General features: G+C 40.0%; 1 pseudogene; it reads right to left on the bottom strand.

The window, feature by feature from the left end:
- Positions 1-21,257, bottom strand: LOC128584434 (ribitol-5-phosphate transferase FKTN-like; annotated as a pseudogene).
- Between the last annotated feature and the right edge of the window lie 5,758 nt (positions 21,258-27,015).

The raw sequence follows: 27,015 nt of genomic DNA, 5'->3' as shown, positions 1-27,015 counted from the left end.
TTTTCACTTCAAATAGCAAACTAGTAAGTGTATGGAAATTTACTTATCTTGACAAGGCTGGAAATAAGTTCTCACCTTCCCTTGTAGAATAATACCCTGTAATCTAAATCAATTCCACATCAGTTTGCTAGCAAAATAAAATTGCTATTATCTATTCTTGACACCACCTAAATTCTGATCATTTGAATATTAACTCAGACTCCACAAACTTACAAGTAGCACTAACGTAGCAGCTTAAATGCAAAGAACAGGTACAGGTTATTCTTTTTAACTAGTATATCCTTCCTTAGGGAACTCATCTTCTGGTTCAAACATTGCATAACACTTAAAAAAAAAAAAAAAAAACAAAAAACCCTGTACAGAATGTATCATGTTCTACTTGAGGTCAAAAGGGTAGGGGTGTTTCCCTCAAAGGGAAACTGAGGTGTTTACCAGAGGGAGGGGAAAAAGAGGCAGGTATTCATTTCCTTCATCTCTGTTTCCCCACCGTAACCTACCATTATACTCGACACATGTACATTCCTCAGAAAATCCTGAATGAGAGAGAGAATTAAATAACATGGCTCAGGAGTTAGGGCTCTTGGCGTTTTCCAACTTGTCTTTATCCCCCCCTTTGGCTCCCACTTAGTTTGACAAAAAGAAGTATTTTTTAAAAACAGTTATCCGTCTTTTTTTCAGGAGGAGAATTCTCCCACTTCAACGGAGCAGCTCAGTATAATTGGATAACCTCGTCCCACTCAGAAATAGGCCAGACTCCATTGGGCTGCACACTGGGGGAAGAGAGCTTCCAGCCCCACGTCTTCACAGGAATCTTCCAGGTCTTACCATAATTGGCTTCAATGGATTCAAGGGTTTCACAGGGTACAGGGACCTTCATCTCTACAGACTCAGTCCAACACAGTATAAATCTGGGAAACAGGTATTTAAATTTTTTTCCTGTTTTGGCCTGAGTGCCTCCATTCCCCTTGTGGGCAGTGTCTTCATAGAAGAAAAAAATATCAAGTTTTACATCATCTTTTCCCTGGAAGGATAGTTCCAAGCTGTCTTCTACCTCCCCAGATTTGTGTTTTGAGTGGAAGCCCTGCATCCTGAAATGCCAAAATAATATCAGGTTTGTAATCTTGTATAAAAATTCCTAGGTCGACATCTTTGCTATAAGGAATAATAGTGCATTTGCAGAACCATCCTAGACAAGTTTCACTGCTCAGCCAGAATTGTACTCCCAATTTGTTTAACGTTTCGGCTGCTAGTTGCAATAATTCTTTTGCACTCTTCCAAAAGGCCATTGCTTCCACAGCATTATCATCAAGGTATTGCTGGAAGAATGCCCAGACTTCTTTATACCTATACTCAATAAACCTAGAGTGTGGTATTTCGTCTAGTTGCTTTGTTTTGGGTTTTTGTGGTTGTTGTTCTTTTTGTTAATAGCCATCTTGACTGTGGTAAGATGATATCTCATTGTGGTTTTAATTTGTACATCCCTGATGATCGAACATTTCTTCCCGTATATTTTTGACCATTTGTATGTCTTTTGAGAATTGTTCACATTTTCCATTTTAAAATCAGATTTTTGTTGTTAAGATGTTTGCGTTCCTTGTATATTCTGGATATTAATCTCTTATCAGATGAATTGCTTGTAAATATTTTCTCGCATTTTGTTGGGCTCTTTTTTTTCATCTGTGGTTTCCTTGACTGTGCAATAGCTTTTTGGTTTGATATAATCCCATTTGTTTCCCATGCGTTTGAGGTCTTATTCAGAAAAATCTCCTCCCAGACTTATGGGCTGAAGCATTTCTATGTTTTCTTCTAGCAGTTTTATAGATTTGGGTCTCACATCAAGGTTGTCAATCTATTCTGAGTTGATTTTTATATGCAGTGTGAGATGGTGAGTCTCATTCCATTCTTCTGCATATGGATATCTAGTTTTCCCAGCATCCTTTACTGGTGAGTCTGTTCTCATTCTAACAAATGTTCTTGGCACCTTTGTCAAAAATCAGTTGGCTGTAGATACGTTAATTAATTTCTGGGTTCTCTATTCTGTTCTACTTGTCGATTTGTCTGTTTTCATGCCAGGACCATGTCTTTTTGGTTACTGTAGCCCTGTATTATATTTTTGGTAGTGTGATGCCTCCAGCTTTGTTCTTTTTGCTCAGAATTGCTTTGGCTATCTGGGGTCTTTTGTGGTTTTCCATAAGAATTTTAAGATTGCGAGGCGGAGCAAGATGGCAGCCGAGTAACAGCTTCCTTGCATCTGGGCACCGTGAGTCGGGGGAGATAGGACTCCAGGCATCTCTGGCTGGTGGGAACTGCCTATCATCACTCCTATGAGGCTACAGGGAGTCAGCGAGAGACTTCTGGACCCCAAGAGGAGGACTAAAACAGTGGAAAACCGGCAAGTGGTCGCGTGTGTTCAATCCGTCTAAACCCGCCCACAACTGTAAGTTCAGTAGCAGCGAGACTGCAAACCAGAAAGGCCTTACCTGTGAACTGTTTTGATGTCCTTGGACTTGGCACTGAGTTGAACTGCCTTGGGGAAGGCCTGAGCGGGAGTGCGGAGAACTTTGGCCGTTGTCTAGGGCCCCAGTCTGAGCCGCTGAGCCAGACGGAGCTAATAGTGTTTGGCGGTGGGTCACACAGATCCATTGTCAGTGATCTGCCCCGGCAAGCTGCGCCCTCAGGGTCGCAGAGCTAGAAACGGGTGGGAGCTGGTAACCCAGCAACCAAGTAGCCTAAGGGTGGGGTCTGAGCCGCCTTGCAGCCCTAACCCTCAGGGGCAGAGTGAGACCGGTTTTGGCACCCTGGGTAAGTGGATAGCCACTTCAGCAGTGATTCCAGCAAGAAAGCTGGGAAAGCTTCTGCTCAGCAAGTTTACAAGTTCAAAGTGCCTTTTAAGTGGGCTGAAGAGAGATTCAGGGTGTCTACCTGCTGGGGTTTGAGAAATCAGCTGCCTCCAGTCGTATCAGAACTGTGACTAACATCTCATACCCCATAAGACCACGTGTTGCCCAGACAATATTCAATAACATATACAAACTGCTTTGTTTTTGGTTGTGTATTTTTTTCTTTTTTTTTTTTTTGCTTGTTTATTTTGACGTTGTTGATGTTCTTTTGTTTTTTAATTTCAATCTTTTCCATACAGATCCCTTTTTCTTTCTCAATTTTTCTAGTTTAATTATAATTTCCCATTGCTGCCTTTTTTAATAACTACAACTTCATTTTTGCTAGTGTTTCTACCACTATCATTTGGTTTTTCACCCCATTGTATCCCTGTAAAGTTTTCTGTTTGCTTGTTTTGGTTTGATTTATAGCATTTTTGTCTTTCCTCTCTACTTGGTGGAGGTGGGGTACTGTGTCTGATCAGGTTAGCAAAGAGCTGCTGACCTCAAGGGAACCACCCAACTGGGGCACCCCCAGAAGGTGGGGTTTTTTAAGGTTGTGTCAAAGTACCCTACTGTACACCTATATTGCCCTGTCTCCCTCTTTCTGTGCCTCTCTTCTTTTTGTCAATATTCCTTATCCCCACCCCCTCTCCTTTCTCTATCTTTCTTTTTTTTTTTTTTTTTCTTATCACTCGGTCCTCCTTTCTTTCATCCCTTTTTTGCTCTTCAATCTTCTCACCCTTCTGGTCCTGTAACCCTTAGTCCACAGGCACAAGATCTTAAAGAGCAAGAGGAAGCGAAAGGAAAATTAGGGCAAGGAAACAGATAAAAGAAATCACTCATGAGGAAGAATCAGCAGAAAACTCCAGGCAACATGAAGAACCAGTCCAGAACAACCCCGCCAAGGGACCATGAGGTAGCTACTGCAGAGGATTCCACCTATACAGAAATGTTAGGAATGACAGAAAGGGAATTTAGAATACACATGTTGAAAACAATGAAAGAAATGATGGAAACAATGAAGGAAACTGCTAATAAAGTGGAAAATAACCAAAAGGAAATCCAAAAACAGAATCAAATCAGAGATGAACGATATGAAGAATATAAAAAGGATATAGCAGAGCTGAAGGAACTGAAACAGTCAATCAGGGAACTTAAAGATGCAATGGAAAGTATCAGCAACAGGTTAGACCATGCAGAAGAAAGAATTTCAGAGGTAGAAGACAAAGTTTTTGAGATAACTCAGATAGTAAAGAGGCAGAAAAGAAGAGAGAGAAAGCAGAACGTTCACTGTCAGAATTATGGGACTTTATGAAGCGTTCCAACATACGAGTTATAGGAATTCCAGAAGGGGAAGAAGAATGCCCCAGAGGAATGGAAGCCATACTAGAGAATATTATAAAAGAAAATTTCCCAAACATCACCAAAGATTCTGACACACTGCTTTCAGAGGGATATCGGACCCCAGGTCGCCTCAACTCTAACCGAGCTTCTCCAAGACACATTGTGATGAACCTGTCCAAAGTCAAGACAAAAGAAAAGATTCTGCAAGCTGCCAGGAGTAAGTGCCAGTTGACCTACAGGGGCAAATCCATCAGAGTGACCGCAGACTTCTCTAATGAAACTTTCCAAGCAAGAAGACAATGGTCATCTACCTTTAATCTACTTAAACAGAACAATTTTCAGCCCAGAATTCTGTACCCTGCTAAGCTAAGCTTCAAAATTGATGGAGAAATCAAATCATTTATGGATATACAAACATTGAGGAAATTCGCCACAACAAGACCAGCTCTACAGGAAATACTTCAACCTGTTCTGCACACTGACCACCACAATGGATCAGCAGCAAAGTAAGAACTCAGAAATCAAAGGACAGAGCCTAACCTCCACACTGATGCAAAAGATAAAACTAAGCAATGGACTCTCACCAAATAAGACGAATAGAATACTACCACACTTATCAATTATCTCCATAAATGTTAATGGCTTGAATTCCCCACTGAAGAGACATAGATTGGCTGACTGGATTGAAAAACACAAGCCATCCATCTGCTGTCTGCAAGAAACACACCTGGCTTCAAAAGACAAATTAAAGCTCCGAGTCAAGGGATGGAAGACAATTTTTCAGGCAAATGGAATTCAGAAGAAAAGAGGAGTTGCAATCTTATTTTCAGATACATGTGGATTTAAAGCAACTAAAGTCAAAAAAGACAAAGATGGTCACTTTATATTGGTCAAGGGAAAACTACAACAAGAAGACATTTCAATTCTAAATATTTATGCACCCAATTTAAATGCTCCCAGATTCTTGAAGCAGACCTTACTCAGTCTGAGCAATATGATATCTGATAATACCATCATAACAGGGGACTTTAACACACCTCTTACAGAGTTGGACAGATCCTCTAAACAGAAATTAAACAAAGATATAAGAGATTTAAATGAGACCCTAGAACAACTATGCTTGATAGACGCATATAGAACACTCCATCCCAAAGATAAAGAATATACATTCTTCTCATCACCCCATGGAACATTCTCCAAAATTGATCATATCCTGGGACACAAAACAAATATCAACAGAATCAAAAGAATTGAAATTTTACCTTGTATCTTTTCAGACCATAAGGCACTAAAGGTGGAACTCAACTCTAACAAAAATGCTCGACCCCACCCAAAGGCATGGAAATTAAACAATCTTCTGTTGAATAACAGATGGGTGCAGGAAGAAATAAAACAGGAAATCATTAACTTCCTTGAGCATAACAACAATGAAGACACAAGCTACCAAAACCTGTGGGATACTGCAAAAGCAGTTTTGAGAGGAAAATTCATCGCTTTAGATGCCTACATTCGAAAAACAGAAAGAGAGCACATCAACAGTCTCACAAGAGATCTTATGGAATTGGAAAAAGAAGAACAATCTAAGCCTAAACTCAGTAGAAGAAAAGAAATATCCAAAATCAAATCAGAGATCAATGAAATTGAAAACAAAAGAATCATTCAGAAAATTAATGAAACAAGGAGTTGGTTTTTTGAAAAAATAAATAAAATAGATAAACCATTGGCCAGACTTACTAGAAATAGAAAAGTAAAATCTCTAGTAACCTCAATCAGAAACGATAAAGGGGAAATAACAACTGATCCCACAGAGATACAAGAGATCATCTCTGAATACTACCAGAAACTCTATGCCCAGAAATTTGACAATGTGAAGGAAATGGATCAATATTTGGAATCACACCCTCTCCCTAGACTTAGCCAGGAAGAAATAGACCTCCTGAACAGACCAATTTCAAGCACTGAGATCAAAGAAACAATAAAAAAGCTTCCAACTAAAAAATGCCCTGGTCCAGATGGCTTCACTCCAGAATTCTATCAAACCTTCAAGGAAGAGCTTATTCCTGTACTGCAGAAATTATTCCAAAAAATTGAGGAAGAAGGAATCTTCCCCAACACATTCTATGAAGCAAACATCACCCTGATACCAAAACCAGGAAAAGACCCAAACAAAAAGGAGAATTTCAGACCAATCTCACTCATGAATATAGATGGAAAAATTCTCAACAAAATCCTAGCCAATAGATTACAGCTTATCATCAAAAAAGTCATTCATCATGATCAAGTAGGCTTCATCCCAGGGATGCAAGGCTGGTTTAACATACGCAAGTCCATAAACGTTATCCACCATATTAACAGAGGCAAAAATAAAGATCACATGATCCTCTCAATAGATGCAGAAAAAGCATTTGATAAAATCCAGCATCCTTTTCTAATTAGAACACTGAAGAGTATAGGCATAGGTGGCACATTTCTAAAACTGATTGAAGCTATCTATGACAAACCCACAGCCAATATTTTACTGAATGGAGTTAAACTGAAAGCTTTTCCTCTTAGAACTGGAACCAGACAAGGTTGTCCTCTGTCACCTTTACTATTCAACATAGTGCTGGAAGTTCTAGCCAATACAATTAGGCAAGACAAGGAAATAAAGGGAATCCAAATGGGAGCAGAGGAGGTCAAACTCTCCCTCTTTGCTGACGACATGATCTTATACTTAGAGAACCCCAAAGACTCAACCACAAGACTCCTAGAAGTCATCAAAAAATACAGTAATGTTTCAGGATATAAAATCAATGTCCACAAGTCAGTAGCCTTTGTATACACCAATAACAGTCAAGATGAGAAGCTAATTAAGGACACAACTCCCTTCACCATAGTTTCAAAGAAAATGAAATACCTAGGAATATACCTAACGAAGGAGGTGAAGGACCTCTATAAAGAAAACTATGAACTCCTCAGAAAGGAAATAGCAGAGGATATTAACAAATGGAAGAACATACCATGCTCATGGATGGGAAAAATCAACATTGTTAAAATGTCTATACTTCCCAAAGCAATCTACCTATTCAATGCCATTCCTATCAAAGTACCTACATCGTACTTTCAAGATTTGGAAAAAATGATTCTGCGTTTTGTATGGAACCAGAAAAAACCCCGTATAGCTAAGGCAGTTCTTAGTAACAAAAATAAAGCTGGGGGCATCAGCATACCAGATTTTAGTCTGTACTACAAAGCCATAGTGCTCAAGACAGCATGGTACTGGCACAAAAACAGAGACATAGACACTTGGAATCGAATTGAACACCAAGGAATGAAACTAACATCTTACAACCACCTAATCTTCGATAAACCAAACAAGAACTTACCTTGGGGGAAAAACTCCCTATTCAATAAATGGTGTTGGGAGAACTGGATGTCTACATGTAAAAGACTGAAACTGGACCCACACCTTTCCCCACTCACAAAAATTGATTCAAGATGGATAAAGGACTTAAACTTAAGGCATGAAACAATAAAAATCCTCAAAGAAAGCATAGGCAAAACACTGGAAGATATTGGCCTGGGGGAAGACTTCATGAATTGGACTGCCATGGCAACTGCAACAACAACAAAAATAAACAAATGGGACTTCATTAAACTGAAAAGCTTCTGTACAGCTAAGGAGACAATAACCAAAGCAAAAGAGACAACCCACACAATGGGAAAGGATATTTGCATATTTTCAATCAGACAAAAGCTTGATAACCAGGATCTATAGAGAACTCAAATTAATCCACATGAAAAAAGCCAACAATCCCTTATATCAATGGGCAAGAGACATGAATAGAACTTTCTCTAAAGACGACAGACGAATGGCTAACAAACACATGAAAAAATGTTCATCATCTCTATATATTAGAGAAATGCAAATCAAAACAACCCTGAGATATCATCTAACCCCGGTGAGAATGGCCCACATCACAAAATCTCAAAACTGCAGATGCTGGCGTGGATGTGGAGAGAAGGGAACACTTTTACATTGCTGGTGGGACTGCAAACTAGTACAACCTTTCTGGAAGGAAGTATGGAGAAACCTCAAAGCACTCAACCTAGACCTCCCATTTGATCCTGCAATCCCATTACTGGGCATCTACCCAGAAGGAAAGAAATCCTTTTATCATAAGGACACTTGTACTAGACTGTTTATTGCAGCTCAATTTACAATCGCCAAAATGTGGAAACAGCCTAAATGCCCACCAACCCAGGAATGGATTAACAAGCTGTGGTATATGTATACCATGGAATACTATTCAGCCATTAAAAAAAATGGAGACTTTACATCCTTCGTATTAACCTGGATGGAAGTGGAAGACATTATTCTTAGTAAAGCATCACAAGAATGGAGAAGCATGAATCCTATGTACTCAATCTTGATATGAGGACAATTAATGACAATTAAGGTCATGGGGGGGAAGCAGAAAGAGGTTATGGAGGGAGGGGGGTGGGGCCTTGGTGTGTGTCACACTTTATGGGGGCAAGACATGATTGCAAGAGGGACTTTACCTAACAATTGCAATCAGTGTAACTGGCTTATTGTACCCTCAATGAATCCCCAACAATAAAAAAAAAAAAATAAACAAATAAAAAAAAAAAAAAAAAAGAATTTTAAGATTGCTTTTTCTGTTTCTGTGAAGAAAGTCATTGATATTTTGACAGAGGTTACACTGAATCTGTAGATTGCTTTGGGTAATACGGTCAATTTAACAATTTTAGTTCTTCCAGTCATTGAACATAGGAAGTCTTTCCATTTGTGTGTGTTCAGTTTATTTCATCAGTATTTACACTTGTCCTTGTAGAGATCTAGAGGTCTTTCACCCCGGTTAAATTTTTCTTAGGTGTTTTCTTTGTGGCTATTGTAAATGAGATTGCTTTCTTAATCTCTTTTCAGCTAGTTTGTTGTTTGTATATAGAAATGCTACTAACTTTTGTATATTGATTTTGTATGCTGAAATTTTACTGAATTTGTTTATTGGTTCTAAGAGTTTTTTTTTTTTAGCAGTCTTTACATTTTTCTCCATATAAGATCATCTAATCTGAAAATAAGGACAATTTGACCTTCTCTCTTCCAATCTGGATACCTTTATGTCTTTCTCTTGCCTAATTGCTCTGGTTAGGACTGCCAGTACTAAGTTAAATAAGAGTAGAGAGAGGGTGGCGGCGCCTGTGGCTCAGTGAGCAGGGCGCGGGCCCCATATACTGAGGGTGGCGGGTTCAAACCCGGCCCCGGCCAAACTGCAACAAAAAAATAGCTGGGCAGGCGCGTGTAGTCCCAGCTACTCAGGAGGCCGAGGCAGGAGAATCGCCTAAGCCCAGGAGTTGGAGGTTACTGTGAGCTGTGTGACGCCATGGCACTCTACCGAGGGCGATAAAATGAAACTCTATCTCTACAAAAAAAAAAAAGAGTAGAGAGAGGGAGCACCCTTGTCTTGCTCCAGTTCTTAGAGGAAAAGCTTTCAGTTTTTCCTTGTTCATTGTGATAGTAGCAGTGACTTCTCATATATGAGCTTTCTTATGTTGACATACTTTCTTTCTGTCCCTAATTTATTGAGAGTTTTTATTATGAAAAGATGTTGAATTTTATCAAATGTTTTTTCTTCATCTTTTGAAATGTTCATATGCTTTTTGTCCTTCATTCTGTAGATGTGATATACATTTATTGATTTACACGTGTTGAACCATTCTTGCATTCCTGAGATAAATCTCACTTGATCGTGGTGCATGTTCTTTTTGACATGTTATTTTATTTGATTTGTAGTATTTTCTTGAGGATTTTTACATCTATGTTCATCAGGGACATTGACCTCCAATTTTCTTTTTTTGTGCATCCTTGTCTGGTTTCGTGGCAGAATGAGGTTGAACAAATCCTGCCCCCTTGATATTTTGGAATTGTTTGAGGGGAATTGAGATTAGATATTCTTTAAAATTTTAGTAGAATTCAGCAGTAAAGTAATTCATTCCTGTACTTTACTTTTTTGGGAGACATTTTATTATTTATTCAATCTTTTTTTTTTTTTTTTGAGACAGTCTAACTCTGTTGCCCTTGGTAGAGTGCTGTGGCATCACAGCTCACAGCAACCTCCAACTCTTGGGCTCAAGTGATTCTCTTGCCTTAGCTCCCCGAGTAGCTAGGACTTCAGGTGCCCACCACAATGCCCAGCTATTTTTTGTGGAGCTGCCACTGCTGTTTTTTTAGCTGGCCGGGGCCAGGTTCAAACCCACCACCCTCCCTTGGTATATGGGGCCAGTGCCCTACCCACTGAGCCACAGGGACCGCCCTATTTATTCAATCTTATTACTCATCATTATTCTCTTAAGCTTTTCTATTTCTTCTTGATACAATCTTGGTACTTTTTAATCCTTCCAGGAATTTATTAATTGCCTCTAGGTTTTCAATTTCATTGGCATATGGTTGTTCATAATAGTTTCTAGTGATCATTTGTATTGCCATAGTATCGCTTGTGATGTCTCCTTTTTCATTTCTGATTTTATTTATTTGGGTCTCTTCTCTTTTTTGTTTTTCTTAGACTAGCTAATGACTTGTCAATTTTGTTTATCTTTTTTAAAAACCCAACTTTTATTCTCTTTTCTTTTTTTTTCTCATTTTCTGCTTGACTGCTGTTAACTTGCCACTTAATTCTACTTTTGCTGTGTCCTAGCGGTTTTGGTATGTTCTGTTACTTTCATTTGTTTCAAGGAGTTTTCTTACATTATTCTTAAATTTCTTCCTTCACTCATGCTGTTTATTTTTAGAAGAGCACCAGAGCACCCAGCTATACACAGCAAATGTTACTAGCTCTAAAGGGAGCTAAACAACATACTTTACTTTACATACTTTAGAGCTAAGTAACATACTTTTTAGAAGTATGAACAACATACTTTTTAGAAGTATGTTGTTTAACTTCCAGGTATTTGTATAGTTTAAAATATTGCTTTTGTTATTGATTTCTGATTTTATTTCATTGTGTTCAGAAAAGATACCTGATATAATTTTGATTCTTAAAAAATTTTTAAGGGGGCGGCGCCTGTGGCTCAGTGGTAGGGCACCAACCCATATACCAAGGGTGGTGGGTTCAAACCTAGCCCTGGCCAAACTACAACAAAAAAATAGCTGGCCATTGTGGTGGGCACCTGTAGTCCCAGCTACTCAGGAGGCTGAGGCAAGAGAATCGCCTAAGCCCAGGAGTTGGAGGTTGCTGTGAGCTGTGTGATGCCATGGCACTCTAAGGAGGGTGATAAAGTGAGACTCTGTCTCTACAAAAAAAAAAAAAAAAAGAACAAAAACTGTAAGGCTTAATTTGTGTTTTAACATATGATCAATCCTGGAGAATGTTCTATGTGCTAATGAAAAGACTGTGTATCCTTGCAGCTGTTGGGTGAAATGTTTTGTAAATGTCTGTTAGGTCCATTTGATCTATGGTACAGTTTAAGTCTGCAGTTTCTGTGTTGATTTTCTGTCTAGATGATCTGTATAATGATAAATGTGGGGTATTAAAAACACTATTATTGTAGTGGGTCTGTCTCTCCCTTTAGAGCTAGTAACATTTGCTGTGTATAGCTGGGTGCTCTGGTGTTTGGTGCATCTATATTTATAATTGTTATATCTTCTTGCTGAATTGACCTCTTTGTTATTATGTAGTGCCCTTCTTTTTCTCTTTTTACAGTCACCGACTCTGTTTCTTCTGCTCTGGATATAGTTACTCCTGTTTGCTTTTCGTGTCTATTTGCATAGACATCTTTTTCTATCCTTTCACTTTTAGTTTACGTATGTCTTCACATATGTGAAGTGAGCAGCATATAGTTTGGTCTTATTTTATTATCCATTCAGCTAGTCCATACCTTTTATTTGGGAGATTTAATCTGTTTACAGTCAAGATTATTATTAACAGGTGAGGATGACATGATCTTGGAGGTGGAGCAAGATGGCAGCTGAATAACAGCTTCCCTGCAACTGGGCATGGTGAGTCTGGGGAGATAAGATTCCAGGCATCTCTGGCTGGTGGGAGTTGCCTATAATCATCCCTTTGAGGGTACAGGGAATCATCAAGAGACTTCTGGACCCCAAGAGGAGGACATAAACAGTGGAAAACTGGCAAGTGGTTGCGTGTGTTCGATTGACCTAATCCCACTGGCAGCCGTAAGTACAAGCAGCAGTGAGACTGCAAACCAGAAAGGCCTTACCTGTGAACTGTTTTGGTGTCCTTGGACTTGGCACTCAGTTGAACTACCTAGGGGAGAGCTTGAGCAGGAGTGCGGAGAACTTTGGACATTGTTTAGGGCCCCAGACTGAGCCACTGAGCTGGATGGAGCTAATAGTGTTCAGCTGTGGGTCGCAGGGAGCCATTGTGAGAGAACTGCCTCGGCAAGCTCTGCCCTCAGGGTACCAGAGCAAGGATCAGGTGGGAGCTAGTAACCTAGTGACTGAGCAGCCTAAAGGCAGGGACTGAGCTGCCTTACAGCCTTAACCCTCGAGGGCAGAGTGAGACCGGTTTTGGTACACTGGAGCCTTGGGCTATTGCCCTGGGTACAGTGCTGCGGCATCACAGCTCATAGCAACCTCAAACTCCTGGGCTTGGCACCACCCAGACCTCCATAAGAGCTGCGCTGCGACCCCCAACCCGCGACCCCTGACCCGCACCCGCCGGGCCTCCGCATGCCCGGACAAGGAACTGTGGGAGCTGCGCAACCCTGCGTCCTCCCTCCTGTACCCTCCCTGCCTCCACATTGGCCCACTCATCTGGCCAGGGACTCTGATAGCCACATGCCCTCTGGAGCCCTCCATGCCTTTGTGCAGAGCCCTTCTCCTGGCTAGAGACTGCTGGAGCCTTGGGCTCTCTGTGCCAAAGTCACTGGGCACCAGGCACTCCCAGAACTGTGCGCACCACCTCTGGCCCTGTTGCTGGATCCAGGTGTGTCACACTCAGGAGCTGCTTCCACAACCAGAACTCCCTGGCTGGAGCAGCCCCAGAGGAACTACACAGGGTCACTCCCTACAAAGATCAAGCAACAATAGAGTGATCCTGCTGGGGTCTAATCTTGGAGAGACACCACCCCAACTCTGAGGATGGCCAGAGGCAATGGTGAAAAACAATCATGAGGTGAAATCAACAGAAACACTCTGGCAATATAAATAATGATATGATGCCCCAAGGATCAATGGGGCAGACAGAGCACAAGATCCCATGCACAAACAAATAGCTGAGATGTCAGAAATCGAATTCAGAATCTGGATAGCAAATAAGATCAAATTAGAATTCCAAGCAGTAACCCAAAAGATATCTCAAGAATTCAAAGAATTCAAAGCCAAATGGCCAAAGATTTTGACACACTGAGACAAGAAGTTGCAGCCCTCAAAGATCTGAGAAACACAGTAGAATCCCTCAGTAACAGAATGGAGCAAGCAGAAGAAAGGATTTCTGACATGGAAGACAGAGCTTTCGAATGCTCCCAAAGTCTCAAAGAGGAAGAGAAATGGAGAGCAAAAACAGATCACTCTCTCAGAGAGCTCTGGGACAATTCGAGGAAAACCAATATTCGTCTTATAGGGATCCCCAAAAGTGATGAAGTGGCTTCACAAGGCAGAGTCTCTTCTCCATGAGATTATGAAGAACTTTCCAGATATGCCAAGAGATCCTGAAATTCAGATAGCAGAGAGTTTCTGAACTCCAGCACAACTCAACCCAAATAAGACATCCCCCAGACATCCCCCCTCATAATCAATTTCACTAAAGTTAATATGAAAGAGAAAATTCTGAAAGCAGCCAGACAAAAGAAAACCATCACCTACAAGGGCAAGAATATTAGAATAACTGCAGATCTCTCTGCTGAAACCTTTCAAGCTAGAAGAGGACGGTCATTGACTTTCAATCTCCTAAAACAAAACAAAACAACTTTCAACCCAGGATCTTGTACCTAGCTAAACTGAGTTTCATTTATGATGGAGAAATTAAATACTTCAATGACATTCACATGTTGAAGAAATTTGCCATAACTAAACCAGCTCTCCAGGATATTCTCAGACCTATCCTCCATAAAGACCAGCATAATCCTCCACCACAAAGGTAAACCCACCCAGAAAATTTTGATCAAATTCCACCTTCCACAGTCACAAAAGGATTAAAAATGTCGCCAGACTCTCGAAAGGCTTATCAATATTCTCAATTAATGTGAATGCTTTAAGAAAATTGGTATAGAAGGGACTCAATATTCTCAATTAATGTGAATGCTTTAAGAAAATTGGTATAGAAGGGACATTTCTTAAACTAATAGAGGCCATCTAAGCAAACCCACAGCCAATATCGTATTGAATGGAGTTAAATTGAAATCATTTCCACTTAGATCAGGAACCAGGCAAGGTTGCCCATTGTCTGCATTGCTCTTTAACATTGTAATGGAAGTTTTAGCCATTGCAATTAGGGAAGAAAAGGTGATCAAGGGTATCCACATAGGGTCAGAAGAGATCAAACTTTCGCTCTCCGCAGATGATATGATCGTATATCTGGAAAACACTAGGGATTCTACTACAAAACTTTTAGAAGTGATCAAGGAATACAGCAATGTCTTAGGCTACAAAATCAACACCCCTAAATCTGTAGCCTTCATATATATACCAATAATAACCAAGCCGAAAAAACAGTAAAGGACTCTATTCCTTTCACAGTAGTGCCAAAGAAGATGAAATATTTGGGAGTATACCTAACAAAGGATGCGAAAGATCTCTACAAAGAGAACTATGAAACTTAAGAAAAGAAATAGCTGAAGATGTTAAAAAATGGAAAAACATACCATGCTCATGGCTGGGAAGAATCAACACTGTTAAAATATCCATACTGCCCAAAGTAATATACAATTTTAATGCAATTCCTATTAAAGCTCCATTGTCATATTTTAAAGATCTTGAAAAAATAATACTTCGTTTTATATAGAATCAGAAAAATACTCAAATAGCCAAAACATTACTCAGCAATAAAAACACAGCAGGAGGAATCATGCTACCAGACCTGAGACTGTACTATAAATCCATAGTGATCAAAACAGCATGGTATTGGCACAAAAACAGAGAAGCAGATGTCTGGGACAGAATAGAGAACCAAGAGATGGATCCAGCTACTTAGCATTATTTGATATTTGACAAGCCAATTAAAAACATTCAGTGGGGAAAAGATTCCCTATTTAACACATGGTGCTGGGTGAACTGTCTGGTGACCTGTAGAAGATTGAAACTGGACCCACACCTTTCACCATTAACTAAGATACACTCTCACTGGATAAAAGATTTAAACTTAAGACATGAAACTATAAAAATACTTGAAGAAAGTGCAGGGAAAACTCTTGAAGGAATCGGCCTGGGCGAATATTTTATGAGGAGGACTCCCCAGGCAATTGAAACAGTATCAAAAATACACTACTGGGACCTGATCAAACTAAAAAGCTTCTGCACAACCAAGAACATAGTAAGTAAAGCAAGCAGACAGCCCTCAGAATGGGAGAAAATATTTGCAGGTTATACCTCCGATAAAGGTCTAATAACCAGAATCCACAGAGAACTCAAACGTATTAGCAAGGAAAGAACACGTGACCCCATCTCAGGGTGGGCAAGGGACTTGAAGAGAAACTTCTCTAAAGAAGACAGACGCACAATCTACAAACACATGAAAAAAAGCTCATCATCCTTAATCATCAGAGAAATGCAAATCAAAACTACTTTGAGATATCACCTAACCCCAGTAAGAGTAGCCCACATAACAAAATCCCAAAACCAGAAATGTTGGCGTAGATGTGGAGAAAAGAGCACACTTCTACACTGCTGGTGGGAATACCCACTAATACGTTCCTTCTGGAAGGATGTTTGGAGAATACTTAGGGACCTAAAAATAGACCTGCCATTCGATCCTATAATTCCTTTACTAGTTTATACACAGAAGACCAAAAATCACAATATAACAAGGACATCTGTACCAGAATGTTTATTGCAGCCCAATTCATAATTGCTAAGTCATGGAAGAAGCCCAAGTGCCCATCAACCCACAAATGGACTAGCAAATTGTGGTACATGTACACCATGGAATATTATGCAGCCTTAAAGAAAGATGGAGATTTTACCTCTTTCATGTTTACATGGATGGAGCTGGAACATATTCTTCTTAGCAAAGTATCTCAGGAATAGAAGAAAAAGTATCCAATGTACTCAGCCTACTATGAAGCTAAATTATAGCTTTCACATGAAGGCTATAATCCAACTATAGCACAAGACTATGGGGAAAGGGCCAAGGAAGGGGAAGGAGGGGGGAGGTTTTGGTGGAGGGAGGGTAATGGGTGGGGCCACATCTATGGTGCAGCTTAGAATGGGTACAGGCAAAACTTACTAAAGGTAGAATACAAATGTTTACATACAATAACTAAGAAAATGCCATGAAGGCTACGTTGAACAGTTTGATGAGAATATTTCAGATTGTATATGAAACCCGCACATTGTACCCCTTGATTGCACTAATGTACACAGCTATGATTTAACAATAAAAAGAAAAAAATAGGTGAGGACTAACTCCTGTCATTTAATTGTTTTTTAGTTGTTTTGTATATCCTTTGTTCCTCACCTCCTCCCTCATTTTTTTTTCTAGCGTATTTTTGCAGTTTGGTGGTTTTCTCTATTTATAAGGTTTGGCTCATTTTGCTTTCTTCTTTGTGTATTGGCTCTGCCAGTGACTTTTATAATTTCATGTGTTTTCATGATGATGACTGTAGTCTTTTTGCTCCCAGATGTGTTACTTCCTTAAACATTTCTTGTAAGTCTGGTCTAGTGGTGATGAATTCCCTTAGCTTTTGCTTTCTGGGAAAGTATTTCTCCTTCATTATGTTGTTCTTGGATGACAGGGTTTTTTTCAGTTTCAGTACTTGGAATATATCACTCCAGTCTCCCTTATCCCTCTAAAGCAGTGGTTCTCAACCTTCTTAATGCTGCGACCCTTTAATTCCTCATGGTGTGGTGACCCCCAACCATAAAATTATTTTCATTGCTACTTCATAACTTTAATTTTGCTACTGTTATGAATCATAAAGTAAATATCTGATATGCAGGATGTATTTAGGTGACCCCTGTGAAAGGGTTGTTCAACCCCCAAAGGGGTCATGACCCACAGCTAAGAAATAAGCTGTTAGTCTAATGGGGAATCCTTCATATGTGAGTTGAATGTTTCTCTTGCTGTTTTTAGAATTCTTGTCTTACACTTTTGACAATTTCACTATAATGTGCCTTGGAGAGAACCTGTTTGACTTGAATCTATTTGGGAATCTTTGAGCTTCCTATATTTGGATGTCCATATCTCTCAACAGTTAGAATGTTCTCAGGTATTTCATCAAACAGGTTTTCTACACCTTGTCTCTTCTTCTGGACTCTAAAGTTTGTTTGCTCTAAATGTTTGTTTGCTTAGTGGTGTCTCATATAAACTTTACTTTTTTCCTTCTTTCTGATTGAATTATTTTAAAAGACCTGTCTTCAAGTTCAGAAATTCTTTCTTCTGCTTCATCTAGTCTGTTGTGAAGCTGTCAATTGCATTTTTCTTTTTTTTCTTTCTTTCTTTCTTTTTTTTGTCACAGTTTTTGGCTGGGGCTGGGCTTGAGCCCACCACCTCTGGTATATGGGGCTGGCACCCTACTCCTTGAGCCACAGGCACCACCCACATTTATCTTTTATTAATTAAATTCTTTAGCTCTAAGATTTGTGTTTGTCTTTTTATGGTATTTCTCTTTCTTGAATTTCACATTCAAATCATGATTTTTTTCCCCTCATTTTATTGAGTTTTCTATCTGTATTTTCTCATTTCTCACTGTGTTTCCTTAAGATTATTATTTTGAATTGTTTATGCTGGCATTTCATATATTTCCTTATGCTTGGGGCCTGCTCCTGTAGAATTATTATGTTCCTTGGGGAGTTTTGTGCTTCTGTGCTTTTTCATGTTTAGAGTGTTCTTATGTTGATTATTGCACATTTAGTGAAATAGTCTCCTCTTCCATTTGTATAGAGTAGATTTCAAAGGGAAACACTTATTCCTATAGATGGGTCTTGAGTTGTCAGTTGGGTGGACAGCTTTAGCTTTAGTTCTAGGTGAATATGGTAGTTTAGTCTCCATGCAGTTTCTTTAGCTCTATTCCCTTATGCTAGTCATAATACAAATGTCTTAGAGGCCTAGGCTGCAAGAATCTGTGGTGGCAGTCACACGGCTTTGCTCGAGGTGAATACATGGGCTATTTCTTGGGCTGAGGATGTGTGCGTACCACAGTATATCAACCGACTTGGAGTCTGGCTCACTGAGGTTGGGACCCATGGCTGTAACCCTGGTTGGGGGTACAGTTGCACAACCACTCAGGTGTTCCATGAACATGCTCATATGGTTGGGCGGTCACTCTGGTTTTTCACCCTGGGCGTGGGTATACAGCCACTCAGCCAGATGTGGGTGTGTCTGCTGGGCTGCTACTCTAGACAGGGATGCAAGTGTACATCTTGGCTAGCCCAGGGGCATGTTTGCCTGGGTATAAACCACTAGGTTGTTTCTCAGGCTCTAGACACAGTCACTCAACCTTAGAAACATTAGTTCCTTGGCTTGAGAGTCTCTCCTGCTGGGACAATTTACTGATTCAAATTTTACTGACTCAAAAAGACAAAGTTCCAGGAGAAAAATCTTATTTTAAAAGAGACCATTGGTTAGGCGCTTTCCAAATGTTGCCCTTTTCAGTTTCTCCTGCTTCCTGCTCTTACAAACTTTTTGTTTTGATAGGCAGGTAGAAAGACAACAGGTACACAAAAATAAGATATTGCTGGTAACAACAAGTAGTAAGAAGGAAAATGAAGGCAGAGAAAAGGAAGAGATAGTGTCTGCAAACAGGTGAAGATTGAATCTATACATTAATTTTTTAAGAGATTAAATCTATAAATTAAACAAAATTTTATATATCTGATCACAATGAGTTTCTTCTCTTTCTCTCTCTTCGCCAGTGTAGTATGTGGAATGTATGTCCTCAAAACCATTGCTAAATGAAACTGAATTAGCAACAACTGCAGGCTGAATTTTTATCCAGATACCTCCAATATCCTCTCTCACAGGATTCTAAAAAGAGCCACAACCACCCACTTAAAGTAGGGCATTCCTTCTGCAGTATGGAACTGAGACATCACTTAACTCGGTGCTCCAGAGAAAGTTGGCTTCTGTTACCATATGAGGTAGGTGTAATCTCAGGATGTTGTGTATATCCTAAGATATATTTATTGATCTAATTCATACATTATAAATATGTGATCAGGAAGGATGATTTTTAATGATGACTTCTTAATAGGACTTACTAGGCCATATAAGATCTGGTCTTGATTTTCTCTTTATCCATACCTTTCACCATTTCTTTCTTTCTTTTTTTTTTTTTTTTTTTTAGAGACAGAGTCTCACTTTGTCACCCTCCACAGAATGCCATGGCATCACAGCTCACAGCAACGTCCAGCTTTGGGCTTAGGCGATTCTCTTGCCTCAGCCTCCCAAGTACCTGGGACTACAGCTGCCACCACAAAGCCCAGCTATTTTTTTGTTGCAGTTTGGCCAGGGCTGGGTTCGAACCCACGACCCTCGGTATAAGGGGCCGGTGCCCTACTCACTGAGCCACAGCCACTGCCAACTTATCGCCATTTTTTTGTCAATCTGTCAGTTCAAACACTTACCTAAACCTACCATGATCCAGTTCATCCCAGGGCTTTCTCACATGTTCCACTTGCCCCATGTTCATTCTTCTTGGGTCTAACTCTTGCTTAGCCTTCAGTGTTTCATTTTGATGCCTCTTCCTCCATGTACATAAAGACCCTAGACTATGGTGACAATCCCCCTTACATTGTTATTTTGTCCTTTTTAAGGTAATGTGAGCCAAATTATTTATAATATCCTTAAAAAGTTTTTAACCTGTGATGAATCTGTTTCAGCCTATCTGGTTTGCCAAGAGGTTCCCATTAGACCACTGGGACAAAATGAAGCAAAGTAGAAAAGAATTTTCATTAATTAACATAATATTAAAAGCATATGTGTAAATTGAGCACTTACGGTACACTAGGCCCTGTACTGTGATGTATACATTTTCTCATGATAACTCTAAAACAAGTACAATTATTTTCTGCATTTTAGAGATGAAATAAGAGGTTTAGAGAACTTCAATAACTTACTAATATCACACAGGTAGGAAGAGACATAGCTAGGACTTAAGCACAGATCTGTATGACTTTATCTATTTATTTCTTTTGATATAGAGTCTCACTCTGTTGCCCCAAGTAGAGTGCAGTGGTGTCATTGTAACTCACTGCAACCTCAAATTCCTGGGCTCAAGCAATCCTCCTGCCTCAGCCTCCCAAGTAGCTGGGACTATAGGCACACCTCACAAAGCCAGGCTTATTTTTCTATTTTTAGTAGAGAAGGGGTCTTGCTATTGCTCAGGCTGGTCTCCCTCTCCTGAGTTCAAGGGATCCTCCGGCCTGGACTTCCAAAACTGATAGGATTACAGGTATGCCCCACCAAGCGCAGCCCTTGGAGTCTTTATGTCATACCTTGTGTTGCTATAACTCTCCTAAATGGTAAGAAAACCTCATGACAAAAGGCTGAGGCCAAGGCCATGGTGGAGATACTTGCCCCCATAGACCAACCATGTCCTTAACCTTTTCCTTAACAAAGGCTCGGGTTAGTAAAGAGCTTTATAAAGACTTTCTGCCTGTGGCCCTAGAAGGAGAAAAGGGGACATTCCACTTTGCCTAAACACCATCATGCCACTCGGTGGCTCCCCAGCCTTCTGGGCCTTCCAAGCCCGCAGCGATCATTCATGGACTCAGGGCTCAGTACGTGGGCCCTTGAGGGTCTGGGCCACATTCAGCGGAACCAAAGAACACCTTTCTAGCAGGCAGCAGACCGGGCCAGACACGGACTTCCGGCTTTCCAGGAAGTGCGGGGGCCACCGTGTGCAACGGCTGCCCGCCATTTTGGACTCATCCAGCCGAGTTTCCTGAGGGCGCTCCCGTGACTCTCTGTCTCCAGCTGTGCATGGAAGTGGCTGCAACCGGCCCCTAAGTGAGGCTTTTCGAGGAGGCGCTGAGTACTCCTTATGTTGATGTAATATTTGTTGAGTTGCTTCAGGGTTTTTCTCTTTTCCTTGTCTGGAATCTCAGGTCTGGGCTGAGAGGTCACCTTCCCTCCCACCCCCACCCAGGCACTTCTTCCCTGCCTTGTCTTAAGACCTGGTTGCTCCTTTGACATGGTTATTTATTATCCTTCATTATAACCCGTTGCCTTCTTAAGGAAAATAGGTTTATTTCATTGAATTTTTCACAGAAAGGAAATCTCTCAAGGTGAGCGTGGTTGGTTGCTGAGTTGAAGAACCAGGAGTGCATCCTGAGGACAAGACTTTCTCTTAAACACCTCCTGAGATAGATTCTGTAAATATACTCATTTTATGCATGTGGAAACTGTGTCTTAAGCAGAGGGTCCACTGTTACCCTAGTTTATTCCAAAAGCCTCATCCATTTGAACAGAACCCTACTGCAGAATATAAAACATCCTGGACAGATCAGCTTCTCTTCTTAAGGCATGGATGTCTAATTTTTCCTTCGTCTGTAAAAAAAACATGACTGAAATGTGATGTATTTGTTTTGTTTTAAAAATACGGAATATTGAAAGCAAGTAAAATAGAATTGGATTGTGTGTTATGAAAATAACGGTGGAGACAGGAACACAATAATATTGAGACAAAGAAAATGACAAAAACGAATAAGGGATAAAAAGATAAACTTGTCTCAATGTGCTGTGACTCAGATATCTTGTGAGGTCCTACGGTAAAAACAAAAAACAAACAAACAAAAAATGACCAACAGGTAGAGAGCCAGGCACATCAGGAGAGTTTCCAACCACATATTGAAAAGGGACTTAAAGCAAGAGATGTAATTCCTTTTCAAAATCTAGACTCTCACAAGATGGGGACTTCTAGTTCTTCAAGCAAACCAACTCTCCATTCTGGGCAGTCACGCTTGGTTTTCTGTCAGCCTCACAGGCTAGTTCCCCCTCTTCTCCAGGCTTATCCCCACCCATCTCTAGGTCTCAGCTTTTGTACTGCTCCTTCCTGGACTTCCTAAATCTGTTTTGATGCTCCTGGGCAGGGCTCTCCCACCTCCTGAGTTCTAAATCGCTGTTATTAAGATAAATCCATTACTGTATAGCGATCATTTCTTTATTGTGATGCTACTGTATGGGACTGTTTTCATTCAATGGAATTTTCCTTTGGTTGGATAACTTAAAATGTTGCTATTTTGTTTTTCAGTGACAATAATGAGCCAACCAAATTCCATCTCACACCCAGTAAGATGCTGGAATGTGATAAGAACTTAATAAACAAATGAGTTTCACACCTTACTTGCCAGCTGACCCTCCTCTATATCTCATATTTTCTATTTAATGAGTGATTAATGTGGAACCAAAAGCCAAAATGAGTTCTCTGTAACTCAATTTAACCCTAATAAGTTGTTTTTAAAAGGGAATTCATGAGAGCATAAACTGACTCTCAGAAACAGGCAAAGTGCAGTCAGTAAAGGAACTGTTTGTTTTTCATTGAGCTAAAGAATTTGAATTGACTTTCATCTGACTTGGATTTACAACCTCCAGATTACATTCACTTTTTCAGCAAACATGTCCGGTCAACCCTTAAACGTTTAACACAGGGGATAGGGGTGCCAACTTGTGCACCTGCCCCATGGTTGAAAATCCACATAATAGCTTTTGATTCCCTGAAGTTTAATCACTAGTAGATTACTGTTGACCAGAAGTTTTGTGGATAACAGTTGAGTAACACGTATTTTATATATTATATGCATTACGTACTGTTTTCTTAGAATAATATAAGCTAAAGAAAAGAATGTTATTAAGAAAATTGTAAGGAAGATAAAATATGTTTACCGTTCATTAAGTGGGAGCAGATCATCGTAGGAGGAGGTTGGTCTTGCCTGGTGTTGGGGCGTCAGAGGTAAAAGAAAATCTGCATATAAATGGACCTATGCGGTTGAAACTGTATTGAACAAGTTTGAACTGTATTGAATTCCTACTATATGTCAGGTTCTGTTCTAGAAGCTGAAGGACGTGGCAATGAACAAATATTCAAGGACCTGTCATTCCACTAGAATGCGGAATGTGTGTGATGATTAAATAAAGTAGTGGTTGTAAGCCGATGTTAAGCACTGTTTAATGTTAGCTTGTTAGAATTACTATTGTAAGCTTAAAATTTGCAGTCCTGGGTGGTGATCTGATGGTCATTTAACTCCATTTTCTTTTTGTTTTTCCATGTTTTTATATCATTTAACATTTCTGACTTGACCTCCCCCCCACCCCCGACACCAAAGGGAAATAAATATAAAATAGCCAGTTGAAAGGACTGTGTGAGCATGGTAAGAATGTCCACAGCTCCATGTGCAGGGGAGAATGCAAAACTGCCCCAGTAACATCATCCATTTTTAAACTTAAGGCTTATTTGGAGCACATATATCTTAATATAATCAAACGTAGTACGTAGTAAATTTTTTATGTTCAAAAAAACTAATAGCCTGTCAAATTATCTCATTTGAAATACATTTATTATTTAACACACTGATATTTCATTATATGAATGGATTACAGTTCATTTAAATTCTCTTACAGTTTTTCAAATTCACTAAACCATAAATAAACCAGATATGAATAGTTTCATTAAGACACTTGTTTCCAAATTTCAGATTATTGAGGATATGATTCCTTTACATATGTTCTCTTTTCAGGAAATGATTATGTGAGATGCTTCTTTTTGTTTTCTCTTTTCTCTTATTAAATTACTTGGTCAGTGTTATTATATATGGTGAATTGATTTGTTCATATTTGACTATCTTGCATCAGTAACATCTCTCCCTTAGTCATACTGTGTTTTTACTTTTATGGCTGCTGGGTGCTGTTAAAAGATAAATTTAGGCACATTAAAATTGTAATCAATTTTAATGGTTCAGTGGTTCAGTGCTCCTCTTTGGGGAACAGGGCAAGAGAGGAAACTTTTATAAGATATTCTTGGAAGCAAGACAGGGAAAATACATTTGATTGGTTAAAGTGGAGAATCTCTAGTTAAAGGTTAGTTGGCACTTTCAGATTGGTTAAGATTAAGTTTCATTTTACTGTTTACATTGATTTGGGTTTTGATTTGCTTAGGGAGGAACCCAAGGTGTTGGAGTCATCTCTGCGTGATGACTCCTCAGTTAGTTGTCTAAACAGTGCCATTGCACTGGTATTTATAAGAGCAATTGGTCAGTTTATATCTTAGCATTTTGTAGCGAAATAGCTCTGTTGGTTTAATTCTGCCTCATAGAACTCAAATTTGAATGTACCGTAGTGTGGTCTGGGATAAATGAGCTGGCTCGATGACAGATTCTCTATCCTAGGTGGAAAAGATACATACTTCAGTGAAAAACTATGCGTTGTTTAGATCATACCCTTCTAGGTATGACCTCTTAAAATTGTAGTAAATCCTACATAGTAGAAAATTCACCATCTTAACCATTGTGAAGTATGCGGTTCAGTGGCATTAAGTACATTTACGTTGTGCGACTGTCACCACTGTCCATCTCCAGAACTGTTTTCATCTTGCATATCTGAAATTCTGTACCCATTAAATAATAACCTTCCACTCCTTCCTCACCCAAGCTCCTGGAAACCACCATTCCACTTACTGTCTCTGCGAATCTGACTACTCCAGATATCTTATGGAAGTGTGCTGGGAGGCACATGCCACCGCACCCAGCTATCTGTGTATTTTTATTTGTAGGTTTGGTGAAGGATAAGAAGTGTGTACAAGTATGATTGGACAAAAAAAATTATGATCTAATGGTAATAAGCTGGAGGTTACTTAGCAAGGCCAATATTTTCGGGCTCATCTTGGCCTCTCTGTGTAACGTTCCCTTCTTTCAGGTGTAGATAGCACAGGACACCTGTCACATGGGGTGGGTCAGAGAATTCCTTTCTTGCTAGCTCTCACACAGCAATGGGGGAGGAGTCAGAACCTGGTTGCAGACCTCGTGGATCTGGGTTCCCAAGTCAGTAGAAATCAGCATGAGAGTGAAAAAGAAATTTCTTTTTTATTTTATTTCATTTTTTTTATTGTTGGGGATTCATTGAGGGTACAATAAGCCAGGTTACACTGATTGCAATTGTTAGATAAAGTCCCTCTTGCAATCATGTCTTGCCCCCATAAAGTGTGACTGAAAAAGAAATTTAAACAGCTAAGGCTTTATTGGAGCTTTTGGTCAAACAAAAGGGAAACAGTTCTGGTTAATAAGCAACCAGACTGGCTCGCCAAAGAAAGGGCTGTAAACTTTTGAAGTGTAGACAGAGAGAAAGTTTAGCACCAGCATTGAGGTCACAGTGTGGAGAGGTGAGGTTTTGTTGGCAGCTGCCCACGTGGCAGTTACACTGCCTCATATGCGGCATGTCTCATTAACATGTCAAATCTCCAGCCTTGGGCATGATTTTTAGCCTTAAAACGTGGGGAAAGTTTGAAGAGCAGTCAACTTTGGACTTCATTTTGGCGACGGCCGGTTTGTTCTAGCTTTGGCTGGGGCTACCTGATCCAATGGTTGCCAAGTCCTGTTAAAGAAAGCACACCCGACTTTTGACGCTGGATGATAATCATTTTCAAGGTCTCTGTTCAGTATTGTAGGCAGACTTAAGCTTTGGCTCAAGGCTCAGGAAAGTGGCCAAAGTCCACCACCTGTGCTATCTCAGAGTGACCTCCAAGTGCCATGTTTTTAGTTAATGTTCTGAGTCCCAGCCACATAGAAACTTACATTTTTTGCCCCTTTTTATTGCTCTAGAGATTCCCATTGTTATATGTCTTATCTTAATTGGCTGCAACTTTCCAAAACAATATTGATAATGGACATGCTTGATCCTAATTCAAACATCAGCAAAAATATCCATGGTATGGCTCCTATATCGTGGTGGGGGTGGGGATCTGACGGGAGGCAGAGCTCAGTGATGCGAATGACAGGTGAAGCTTGACTTGCTCACCCTTCGCTCACCTGCTGTGGGGCCCATTCCTAACAGGCCACAGACTGGTACTGGTCCATGGCCTGGTGCGTTAGGACAGATCTGTCATTGTCTTGGATTTCCTAAGTGAAGTGTCATGATCTGCACATGTTGCAGTTTTGTTTCTTCTTTTCCAATGCTTATACAAATCTCTTTTTCTTGTAAATATGGATTGACAGGACCCCCATTACGAGGTTGAATAGAAGCAGCATCTGAGTTAGTGTAGGTTGACAACCCCAAATGAGTGACTGAGGTGAGGATCTCTATCGGTCAAGGTCTGTTAAGCCATCTTTAGGATGTGTCCAGGAAAAACAGCCACAGATGCATCTGTCACTGTTATTTCCAAAGAGGTTTTCAGGAGGTTTAGTACTTACACATCTCCTTAAGTGGAGTGGGGAGGCTTGTGGGAAGAGGTACAGGTAGGCTAAGACATGGTCATGTTCTTGTGAGACTTCAGTCAGTGCCCAGGAAATCTATTTTACACAGGACAAGGTGACTGGTGACAGAAAGGGCATAAAGGAAGACTCAGTTATTCAGACATCTCCATGGGGTGGAGGAATGATTGATCTCATCGCGTCTCCGTTCCACACCTGGGAAGATAAGCTTGGAATCAACCTTATTAGTGTGGAATTGAACTGATTTTAGTTTTAGGA

Source organism: Nycticebus coucang, chromosome 4 (assembly GCF_027406575.1).
Source record: "Nycticebus coucang isolate mNycCou1 chromosome 4, mNycCou1.pri, whole genome shotgun sequence".
In the NCBI taxonomy this organism is placed as follows: Eukaryota; Metazoa; Chordata; class Mammalia; order Primates; family Lorisidae; genus Nycticebus; species Nycticebus coucang.
This window is presented reverse-complemented; position numbering and strand designations above follow the sequence as displayed.